Raw genomic sequence first — 12,883 nt, forward strand, 5'->3', positions numbered from 1 at the left:
GATGAAGGCCCTCAGCCCATTTGGTCTCGTCCTTCCAAAATACCAAGTCTGTTGTCTGCTCATTACAGCAGCCAGCTGTTTCTTAAATTAATCCAGTGACCTCAGCTCAAACACTTCCTGGGAACCCATTCCATCTGTCCTAAATTTTCCCATCGCAACTCTGAATCCTTTTGTCCTGCTGCCCTGAATTATCTGAAAGTTCTTTTACTCTGATTGCTGGAATGCCCCTTCTGAGTCATCTTTCTTTGAGGCTGAAGAGCCCCAGCTTATCACCGTGTTCCCCTTAGTAATTTCCTACGGCACCACGCGGGGAAAATCTGAGGTAAATATTCTCCACTTTAAAGCATTAATTCCCTTGTTTCGGAGAGCTAATTGGCTCCAAATTATATCTGTTTATAATATTATGAGGTGTATTCATTCGCAACAGAATTGTCTATTGCTTCCCAGCTTGCAGCAGCTGCCAGTAAATGCTGACTGGCATACTCTGGAATTTCTAATATAGAAAAAAAATAAACCATGAAAATCCTCAAATGTGATTACTGGAATTAAAGTACATTGGTCTGCCTAAGCAAAGAGAAATATGCTTAAATATGTTTTCTTTCTCCCCATGATATTTTGCCAAGAAATCTTTTTGACTAGGATGTTGAGCCTGTTTTGACTGTGTTGGTCCATTGCCATCCACGTCCTTCAATTGTAAAACATAGCTAAGTTGTACTGTAAGTGAAGTAAAGAATACTTGGGGTGAGGGGGGGGGGAAAGAGTTGTAGTCTTCTGCAATTTTTTTCTTTTTTAAAAAATAAAAATTAATTGCATTTTGGATAATTTCATTTTACTGACCACAAGATTAAGAAACCAAAACTGCTAATACAGTAATTATATAAAACTAAATCACTCTAAAAGCCCAATTCTGAAGGCGTTGGCAGTACATTTTGAAAATAGATAGACTGTAGATTAAACCTGCAAAAGTCCAAGCATTTTTAATGTCTATTAAAATTGGCAGAAAATGATTATTTTCTGACTTATGTCCTGTCCAAATGAACAGTGAACTTGTTCCATGTTCACTGCCTTTAAGGGTAGAAATTGTTTGTGACTTGCAGTAAAGCCCAACTATAAAATGCTCTGCAAATTGTTTCAGATGCTTGTCATGCATTTCAGTTGATCTCTCACTTTCATTGCCTAGCAAAAACCCATGTGTGATTTTAAAATTGTAATGATTTATATTTCCTGTGCTAATTGGTTGGATTAGAATCTTGTCCCTTTTTTTCCACAGTTTTTCAAAACAAAAACAAATGTTTCAATTTGAACAAGAATAGTCACTTCATTGTTGATGGACTTTACCTCACTTCAAGTTGCAAACTTGAATTCCATTCCAGGTCAGAATTCCATCCTATGGATGAGTGTCTTTTTGAACTGCTGATTTGTAGTCATTGCTGAATCAAGCAGCAATCATATAAATGAGGAGAGAGATTGCAGCCCTTGCTTCACAATGGCAGTAGTGAACAGGCTTTACTGTGGAAGGGGAGAAATTGCACAATGGAAAGGAGTGATCCTAATAATGAGGGAAAAATCAGTTTAGTTTTCCAATTGTGCATGTCCTACAGTCTTGAAGATATCTTGACTGAAGAATTTTCTTCAAAGAAAGGGCAAATTCACATTGAGGCCCCTTAGCAGAAGACCACACCATTTAAAAGACATAGATGTTTAGCCAAAACCTAATGAGATTAAATCAATTAAAGTCACAGTTTATCCTTTCCCACCTTGGTGCAAATGGAGTAAAATTGAATAGATCAGAAATGATTATCTCTACTATATATTTTTTTTTCCACAAGGGAACTGTCAAGTGATCCCCAAAATGACTTGTAATGATTCCATCATTCTTTTTTACAACCAATTTGAGGGCAATTGGCTACTGATCCTTTCAAACAAATATTACAGAAATATCACAATGTTGTTACATATAAAAGGCATTACAGTTCTTGTTGCTATTGTGATTAAAGACTGCTAATTGTGATTACGGTTATTGAAAAACTACACTTAGAATTTTATACCAAATTAAATATGCCTACAAGCATTTTATTTTTACCATTAAGGTTACTTTTATCTGAAAGGGGACAGAGGAGATGCCACTAGTTTAAAGTGTGTGTTGTCATTGTATTGTGATGCTATTTTTTTTGGAGCATTCATTTTACTTTGACTTCTGCTATTGCCTATATTATTGCACACTTCATTGCTTTCCATTTTCAGTCTCCAGTTACATCAGGTTTCCATTTTCTGCTTGAAATTATAAAGGCCTACACCAGTTGCTAGCCCTTCCCCTTTTCACTCTGGTTCAAAACCTAGATTTGCAATTTTGTCTCCTGTATTTACTGACCTGGTCAGTTATTAAATCCAGTTTTTACAAATGTGTAGGTTTCACCACAATGCTGTAGGGAATAGACAGCTATGGAATACCTTCTAATTAATCCGTTAAAACAAGGTGACTAGAATATTCATCTAATACACTCCATCTATATTAGACTACTTTTGTCGGAACATTATAGACTAAATCAGGTACTGTATATAACTACCTTTTTATTAGTTTATTTTCTGTAAAATACTTGTCAAGTATGCCTGGATTGTGTGTTCATAGAGTTTTGTTAATACTAATTGTGTACTTTCAGTAGATTAGATGGTAATGTAATAATTTGCTAGCAATTTAATGCCCCTGGCAGAGGTCACACTCTGCATCAAATGCATCTTACCGCATGCACCTTTTATACGAGAGATTACATTTTTAAAGCCATAACTGATTCATTACTAAATCATGTTATAAAGCGCCGTAAAAAAAATTACTAAACCGCTCCCCTCTGTGTTTGTATCACTGTGTTGGTAATAATGATCTGTAGTTACTGTAATACTTCCCATTGAAATTTTGTGAAATGTTCAACTGCTAAAAGTAAAATCAAGTTTGGATTTCAGGAACATTCAAATTGTAGTCACACACTTGCTGTAAATTGGTTTTATTGTATTATGTCATCATTACACCTTCAAGCCAAAATGGAGCTGTTATATGACATCATTTGATTAGCAACATGGAGTGAAGACCTCCTACGACCTCATAGCAATAATGAATGTTATATAGTGGATTCCTGTTTCCTGCTCTCATAGATCAGGATAGAATAAAGTTGATTATATATAATAGCAGTAGGAATAATCAGACTTGTGCAGCTAAAGATGTAAAATTTTAGTCACGGTTTTTTCAATTCTATTGCCCCGATAACTCTTCCAGTGCTCTAATGCATATTATCTGCCAAGTCCTTGTGTATTTTGTTCCATCAAAAGTCGTAGAACAGTGTTATTTGCTGCTAGTAACATGAATCAGGCTGTAGGGCTATCTGAAGAGGTTATGGGAGTACATTTATAGCTACCAGACCTATCACAAGTAATTATTGTGAAGTGTTGGCATGTTTCTAGATATAACTGAAATGCTGAGTGTAGCAATATGTACAATGGGAAGAACAAATTTATCCAAATATAACATGTAGATTGGAATGTATATTCCAACAGTGCTGTCTAAGAATTTACCCCACATTATGAACTCATTGAATAACTTGTCTGCGCTTTATTTAAGCATAGTCATCATTCTTAGAACCAACTTCAGAAATTACATTTTGTTCCTGTAGTGAAGTCTTGTAGCTCAATAATGAAGTACTTTGAGCATCTTCATTAACACATTTTAGAAATAATATGGATGAATTTGTAACTTTGCAATCTATCCAAATCTGGCAGATATTTTTAAAATGTAGCTTACTGACACTGACTCAAAGGAGATCTCTTTTCACAAACTACTCCAAATTTGGAAGGCAGGGTTTGTAAGATGGAGTCATCATAGATAAATTTCAATCTTATGTTTCTTCTACAATATTTGATTTTAAGTCTGCTTGTAAAATATTAGTCTGGTTGCCTAGAAATGATCACAATGTAAGCACGATTAATCAACTATTCTTGCTCAATATCCTGAATACAATGTGAATTACCTTTGGGTTTCATCCCAAGGAGATTATTTCTGATCAGGAAGAACTGCAACACAATGTAGCTTCAAGTAACATCACAAGGTCACAGAACATACTCTGCGTGCATAGATTTCTAAGTAACTGAGTTATATGGGAAGTGAACTATGTGCTTGTTTGAGACCTTAAAAAGCCAGTGATTAATACACCATTGTGAAATTGGGCTCTTTACCTTTAATTTCATTCAAGGTGTATGGAGTATCAGGATATAGTGTCTTTTTTAAATGTGCCAATTAAGAGGAAAAGTAAATGGTGCTGCATGGAGCAAGGATCAGACTTAGCTTCCCAGGTTACAAAGTGGATTAATTCTTAAAACAGAAGTTGCAGACAAATTAACCTCTTGGAAGGGTTATCAGAAAGTGAATGAATCAAAGTTTTAAAATACTTTTATATTGTTTATCAGCCCAATAAGTTGGGGCTTGTTACTGACAGCCCGAACCCTGAATTTAAGTAAACGGCGATTAACGTGGACTGCATATTCTTTTCTCTTTCCTGCATTATGTTCATTAACACCTTTTCTAGTCTTATTTTGTGACCATCATATGGCGCAGGTGAATTTTTTTAGGACTTTGAATTTGGGAATGTTTTTTTCAGGTTTTAATCCCTCTTAAGACAAAAGCCCTAGAACTTCAATTTTAAATTCTAGTTGAAAATCCAGAAGATGCATCGCTTCCTGTGTAACTTTGTGTTGTAACATAGCATTGGAAATCTTCAGTTATGGGTTACCTTTGTAGTACTGAATAGTTCAACAAGAGATTCCACTTTTAAATATTCAGAGCTGGATCTGTAGCTCTTAACCTTTTCCTTATCTAGCTGCATTTATGTCTAGAAAGTTTAATTTAGTAGATTTTAATTTTGCAATAAAGAAACAAACTGCAATTGTATGGAGTCGTAACATTTCATTTTGCATTTTGGGGGGAGGGAAGAGAAAGATCGGCATTCCCCTTTTTTTTTCCTCCCACTCTCGCACACACTCGTGCACACAAACAAAAGAAGTGTTGAACAGTGATTTGTAGGTAAAGGTGTTGCAGGAACACTACTTCGAAAAGAACTTGAGTTACTTTTAGACTGCTGTTCACATTAGTACCAACTACAGACTGACATCAGAAAAACCTTATTCGCTTCTCATCTAGGGTCGCCAACACTGGTTGGACGTATTCCTAGAAGTTTCATCACACGACCTTCCGCCTCCAACCACCCCGCCCAGACAAACGGCCTATTTTCCCACCTCCAATATTTTTGTAACTAATAAAGAAAATGAAGAAAAAAACACCGCCCCTATGATTTTTCTCCCGGGTTGCTCACAGCAGTGTCCAGGAGATTAATCTTTAATTCCTGGAGACTCCAGGACAATCCTGGAGGGTTGGCAACCCTGATCACATCCCAGTCTTGACACTCTAAGGCTAATTCAGTCGTACTCCTCAGGTCGGGAAAGCCCTTGGCAATATGAAAACAGCAGGACAGGACATTGTAGATAATTAATCCAGTTGGTGATCTATGCAAATTTTCTTCCATATATACAAAGAGCTATCTTCCTATTGAACATATTTCTCAATTTGCAGCTCTTAAGACCGCGTTATCAGTCCCTTGATAGATCTTTAAGCAGCTGGAAATGTTAAAAACTCTGATCTGATCTCTTATAGAGCTGCCGATGTTTCGTGTTTATCATGAAAAGCCATTTCAGTGTATGCCTTGTAAATATTATACATTTATAATATTTAAATAGTACTTCCACCAGAATTCAAATATGTGAATGTTCAGAGGTAGTTTTTTTCATGTTTGTTCAAACCTCAATTAGCAAATTTATTGACTACTTATCCTGCAGTTCTCGTGAGGTATGAACAGGCTGAAGTTAATTTGGTACACCGACACACGGATTTTTTTTAAAAAGAGGTGGAACAATTCCACAGTAAAATTGCACATAAAACAGGACTTTATCCCACTTGAATTTTTTGAACCAGCAATAGACATGCGCAGGACAACTGATTTTTAAATTTCTCAACTGAAGTATTGACTTAAATTTGGCTATTTGCCAGCTTGCTCTGAGAATTGCTGCAGAGCCATCGCACTGGCTGCCACTGTCCCAGCTGCAGAGCCATCGCACTGGCTGCCACTGTCCCAGCTGCAGAGCCATCGCACTGGCTGCCACTGTCCCAGCTGCAGAGCCATCGCACTGGCTGCCACTGTCCCAGCTGCAGAGCCATCGCACTGGCTGCCACTGTCCCAGCTGCAGAGCCATCGCACTGGCTGCCACTGTCCCAGCTGCAGAGCCATCGCACTGGCTGCCACTGTCCCAGCTGCAGAGCCATCGCACTGGCTGCCACTGTCCCAGCTGCAGAGCCATCGCACTGGCTGCCACTGTCCCAGCTGCAGAGCCATCGCACTGGCTGCCACTGTCCCAGCTGCAATGCAAACCTATCCAGTACTTTTGTAAAACAATGGGTTAAAGCTGATAATTGTACCGGCAGCACAATTGGTGACAGTGATATTGTTGCACTTTTATTTTGTTTACTAATCCAGGAGCTGGCTGAGGGTGCCCTTTTTACATGCTATATCAAATATGTTCATTACAAGCTTACTAAAAGGCAGACAAATGTGGAAATTCATATTTCGGTTTCCAAAAGAACTCATAATCTGTCCTATGTAATGCAGTTAAAGGGAGTCTACTTTTTTTGTTTTTTGCACATGACTAGTTCTCAACCTGTGTAAATGAAATTTAAAGATTGCATAATGAACATGAGTGAAGGGGGCAGAAGAGGCAAGGATTCTGCAGTAATGCTGTATTTAAAAATCATGTACGTCATGAAATGGAGACTTAAAACAAAATTTGCAGCTATTATTAAAGCACCAAAAACAAATGCAAAATTCTGTGAACTAGGAAAGTCGGTTATCTATTTAAACCGTTAGCCTTATATATTAACATACCACATTTACCTCACAAATAGCAGTTTTTGTAGAAAGTGTTTAATTGTGTTTTTTTTACAAGTTTGTATGGAAACTGTTTACTTCCACTCATTATGTGAAATATATTTGTATTATGTAAGGACCCTTCTGTTATCATTGAGCAGTGTTTCCTTATTTGCTTCACACTTGATCCAAATTATGTAACTGATTATGACTTTTACCTTAATTTTTTTTCCTTTTGTATAGATCATGAAATATTTCATGTGAACTTTATTAATGGTCAACTTAGTGTGTGTGGTGCACCATTTCTGACATCAATAAAATGTTCCTGCCAACCTAAAACTTGATTTTTTTTTAAATGTTTTATTTTGAAGTTCACTGCTTAAATACAGGACATTATGACTTCTGATTTTTTTTTTCGTTAGCAATCTAGTTTGGTGTGTATACAATTTTTAAAGTAAATGGAAATCCCTTAAATAGTAACTGCAAACCCAGCTCAATATGCCACCCACCCCCTTTGTAGAAACACAACTAACTACTCACTCTGTCTTCCCCTTGCACAATTGTACCCAAACCCATGAAACTTGTACCATTACCAGGCAATGCCCTCAGTGGACATCTTCGAGATATCAATGCATGAAGTACTATGTGGACCCAATGCAAACTGAACCGAATGTGTAAATTGTGTTTGGGGTTCTCTCTCTCTCTCTCTCTCTCTCCCACATTTCTCACAACAGTGGCCTGCTAACGAACAGGAAGCCTAACTTTATTGTGTCAACTGATTTTTTAAAATTACAGTATTAAAAATTTCATCTGTTTTAACAATGCACTGTTTTTGTTGTTGACAGTTGTCGCACCTCTCCAGCAGATTTTATATGTTGTACTTTTTCTGCAGAACAAGAATAATCAGGTGTGCTGATTTAATATAATGGAATTATAAACTGCTTTTGCACAATTACAAATTAAGGATAGCCCGTATTAAACAATCAAATTTGTCACTTAGGTGAGAGGATATCAAATAAGGCGCAAACACCAGATGTGCTGAACACTTCTAGCGAATCAGTCAGCATCTGTACAGGGAAAGACAGTTTTTTAACGTTTTAATTGTATGTCCTTCAGAAGACTACAGTTGTGTGTTCTACTAACAAGTGGGATAAATTCTCTTTCTATGTTCAATGGCTTATCCATTGAGTATTGTATTCAGATTTATCTCCCCTCCTCTTGACAGGATTTCAGGGCGAAACAGTTGAGAGAAGGGAGGAGAGTCAGTATTTGTACTGCACCTGTGGAGTTTGTACATACAAAGCTTGCCACAGTAATGTTGATGTAGGTTGGGCCCCACTGCTCATGCTGAAAGTTGGTTCAATGGCTTCGCTCCCATAACTACTTCAGGTGCTTTTTCTGGTTGGATCATGCTGTAGCCAACGTATGGGGCAGTAGTTAACTCACCCTGAGCTTGGACACTGGCCTAAAGCCTCCCTGTGGACTCAGCCCCACACCCAAACTGGGATGAGCTTTGATTGTAGCCACCTATCACTGACTGAAAGATTAAAAAGCTCTGAGGGGAAAAAAGCTATTTAAAAATTATTTTTCGGCCTCCAGCAGTAGGCTCGCTCTCATCTTAAGGGATTTTTTTTTTGTATGGATCACTGCACCAAGACTCCTGGAAATGGGTGAGATGTTGCCTTCACCTAGTGTTTTTTCTGCAGCATGATTGTCATCTAATCGGATGGTGAGCATTGCAGATAAAGAAAGATTTCTTACTCGGCTGATGCACATTTCAATTTGTTTGCTGGTCCTTCGCCTTTTTCCCAATATTGCACTTTGTCTAACCCCCTTTATAGGGCCCGATATTAGGAGGGAGGTGGGTTGCCAGTGCATGGGTAACCTGCCCAGTAAAATCGGTAGGTCCCCCACGCGATCGTAAGTAAATTGAAGCCACTTACCTTGGCTTCCGGGTTCGCGCTGGAAAGCTGCACAGCGGGTGGACTGCGCACCCGCATCATAGGCTGTCAGCTGGAGGAGCCCTATTTAAAGGGGCAGCCCTCCACTGACTGATGCTGCAGAAAGGAGCCAGAATTACAGCATGGAGCAGCCCAGGGGGAAAGCTGCCCCCAGGTCGAATGATGCCTCACTCCAGGTCCTACTGGATGGGGTGAGGAGGAGGGAGAGGACAGAGGTCTTCTCCCAAACGGACAGGAGGAAGTGGCCTGCATCTGCCACCACGAATGCCTGGCTCAAGGTGGCAGAGGAGGTCACCAGCACCACCAACACATCACGCACCTGCATACAGTGCAGGAGGCGCTTCAGTGACCTAAGTAGGTCAGCCGAAGTGAGTACACTTACTCATTCCCCTACACTTCATCTGCCAAATCACTGCCCCCACCCCACATCTCCTTCTGCACTGCCAACACTACTCTATCACATCACTCCTCACACCCACTCAGCTCATCCTCATCTTACCTGCAGTTACTCACCTCGCTAGTACTCATCCCACCACTACTACTCAACCCAATCCTCATACAATCTCATGGCTCTATCTCATACTCACCCTCTGATGCATCTCTTTCACAGTCAGCCTCACCCAACCTGCCACTACCTGTGCTACAGCCACAGGGCATGCATCACATATGTGTAGTAGGAAGCGTAAGGCAAACGTGTCGAGAGCATGAAGGGGATGCACAAGGGTGTTTGAGGGTTTGTCATGGTTTTTACTTATATTTGATTTCTGATCAACTCACATTACATATTATATTGTCACCACTACTGCCACGTCTTGGCCATTCTTGACTGGCTTGTGCAATAATGCCCTTTCATGAGATTCTCCATGAAGACCCTTGATGCCACCCATTGGGTCACCCTACAGTGGGTGTATGTGTAGTTGCACGACTACTTTGTGCAGGTGCCTGTTGCGCAGCATTGTGTTGTGTAGCTCCACGTGGCGGAGGTGGACGGCATGCCTGGCGAGGCTGGTGATGTTACTCATCCTCCAATGGACCTCCCCAACCCCAATCCTGACAGTGTGAGGGGTTCCACAAAGTAGGTAAATGTGTTTGGACAGCAGAGTTTAGGGTATGATTTAATAATTTGGAGTGTGGAGACAACGATGTGGCAGGCAAAACTTTGTCTGAGGTGACAGAGTGCCCTGCTGCAATGAATGAGGGTTTACCCCACACCTGTTAAATGGACCTTTGCAGCTGCTACTGGCTGCTGGCTGCAACATATCTGTTTAAACAGGGAGTGTTTCCCTGAGCATGGGAAACACGTTCTGGGTAGTCCAAAATCCGAATCTTCCGAAAATCTCCAACTAATAAGGTCTGTTATCGACCTCAAGTACCCAGATAATGATCTCAAGTGGGATCCCGCCGGCTTTGACTGCTAGTGGGAGTCCCGCAAGCGGGGGCTGCGCGCACACTGATTCGCGTCATTGGGGAACCCGGAAGTGGGCGGGTTGGTGCCAGGCTCCGGACCCGTTCTGGGAATCCCCAATTTTAGGAGCCCCCCTGCCACGAACGCACCCGTTCGGCCAGCCGAAAATTGACCCCATAGTGTCTCACCTATTTAAAGTTGAGACTGAAGCCGCTCCCCATTGCATACACACACCTGATCATGATCCTGTAGTCAGTTCTGTGCTGTGGTAGTAGATCATAAGTTACTGTTGGTAGAAATACTTAGAAACAGTAAGAATTAGCCCGCAAGAGATTGAGATAACTTCTTTAGAACATATACAGTCTGATAATCTGCAAGATATGTGGATGAAATCGACATTTGTAGACTTCCTAAAGCAGTGACGTGGGCAGAATGATTCCTAGGTCAACGTCACAATGTCTAACTTAAGATACAGCCTAAACTAAATACATAAGAGGATTCTCAAGTATTTATCCCAGCCTCTGAACGAACAGCTGTCAATCTGGTTCAAAGATGCACTGGAACATCCAGTGCATAGAATAGCTTGATGAACAGATGTGCAGACCTCATATCAATTAATGGTTTGACCGTGTATAGTTTGATTTGCACCAGGACAAAGCTTCTGTATCCTAGCTAATTTACAGATCAAAGAATCTGGCCTGGCTCCATAACCAATCTGTCTCCCTCTTGATGTGGGGCCAGGGAAATCAGCGTCCATCATGGCTCTGGTTCAGTCGTGTGTTGGTCACTACTCTGACACAGAGACACTGTGATCCATAAAAAGATCTCCACTGAAACTCAGACGGGCCTTGAGCTAATAGATGTTAAAACAGATTCTAACCTGAGGATTACACTGCTGCTGAAAAGAGCACAGTTTAACTTTTCTCTTGTTTTTAATGTTTCTAAAGATAAGAATACACTATTTACAAAACTTCCCTCCCCCTCCCCCAAAACTATGATTGCTCATTTACCATCAGCTCATGGAGCAGTTTGGTTATTTGTGACTTGCTCTTTCTCATTTTAAAAAAAAATATTACGAGATTTCAGAGGTGGCTTCCCTTAGCGCCTTTTTGTGATGGGCCTGGTCCATCTGGCACTTTTCTGCAATCTGATTTGGCCATTTGTGACAGATGGACAAATTAGTTTGCACAAAAACAATAATGGGGAGGGGAAGTCATTAATTGTAATACAAATTTGTAGATGTGTTTGTATTTTAATAGATCAAAAAATAAAATACTGCAGATTCTGAAAATCTGAAACAAAAACAAAGTACAGGAAACACTAAAGTCAGGGAGCATGTATACAGAAAGGAAAAATGTTTGAAGCTGTAATTTTGCACCAGGTCAAGGACTAAAATGGTATTCCTCTCAGTACATCATAGAACCTACTATATGGAGAATACACCATAAGGGACACTCAGCCTGCATTGCCATCTATTAATTTTACTGGACAATGAACTAATGCAATACCATGGCAACTCTAAAATACTTTGAACTTTAAGAGACAGCCCTGCCTCTCTCTGGGGTGTCATGTAGACAGGCACGGTCTATCAGTTGGTGGTGGGTGGGTGGGTGGCGGTGGCAAAGAGGGGTTTGTTGTAGACCTGACTTGACCCTTGTGAAACATGTTCACAACTTGCCAATCGATCTGATCTGCACCGTCTATAACTATCACCATCAGCCCTGATTTGTAGATATGTGGTTTTCTGATTCAGATTAAGGTCTGAATGATTCATTTCCTAAAGGGACTAAAATGGTGGCCTGTGAATGATCTTTCAGGAAGGGTTTCACTGTAGGTTGTCGATATGTTTCATTATCAAATTACTTCCTTGCCCTGATCAATATTAACTCCAGCCACCAGGTGCTGCTGTGGAGCTAAAAATGTCGTGTTCCTGGTCGAAAGAAACGGCTCGGCTTATTTTTGATTAGGGGAACTAGCCAATGCTTAATCACTTCCTCTCTGACACACAAAAAAACTACAATTTGGTCGAAGGATTGTCACAGGGTGGAGACTTGACTCAGTTGATAACATTCATGCTTCTGAGTCAAATCATGGTTTTTCTGTCCCACACTAAAACTTGAGTACATCATCTAGGCTTACACTCCAGTGCAGCACTGTAGGAATGCCACTTTGAATGAGAGATGAAACTAAGGTCCGTGCGACCTGTTCTGGTGGATATTACAGACCCCATGGCATTATCTGAAAAAGACGAGGGGGTTCCCTGCCTTATCTAATATCACCCCAAAAAACAGCTCATTCTACCATTCACCCGTGTGGGAGAGGTTGTCGGTGCACGGGGCTGCTACATTTGCCGATATATCAATAACCCGTCTGTGATTCACTGTGTAAGCCCTTTGGAACATTTCAACCTGAAAGGGTACTGTATAAATACAAGTATATTTTAGCCATAAACAGTATTCACATAAATAATTCAGAAAACATAATACCATAATCTTAGAATAAGGGGCTGCTCTTTCAAAACTGAGATGAGGAGAAACTTCTTCACTCAGTGGGTAGTAGGT

Source organism: Heptranchias perlo, chromosome 30 (genome assembly GCF_035084215.1).
Source record: "Heptranchias perlo isolate sHepPer1 chromosome 30, sHepPer1.hap1, whole genome shotgun sequence".
NCBI classification, from domain to species: Eukaryota; Metazoa; Chordata; class Chondrichthyes; order Hexanchiformes; family Hexanchidae; genus Heptranchias; species Heptranchias perlo.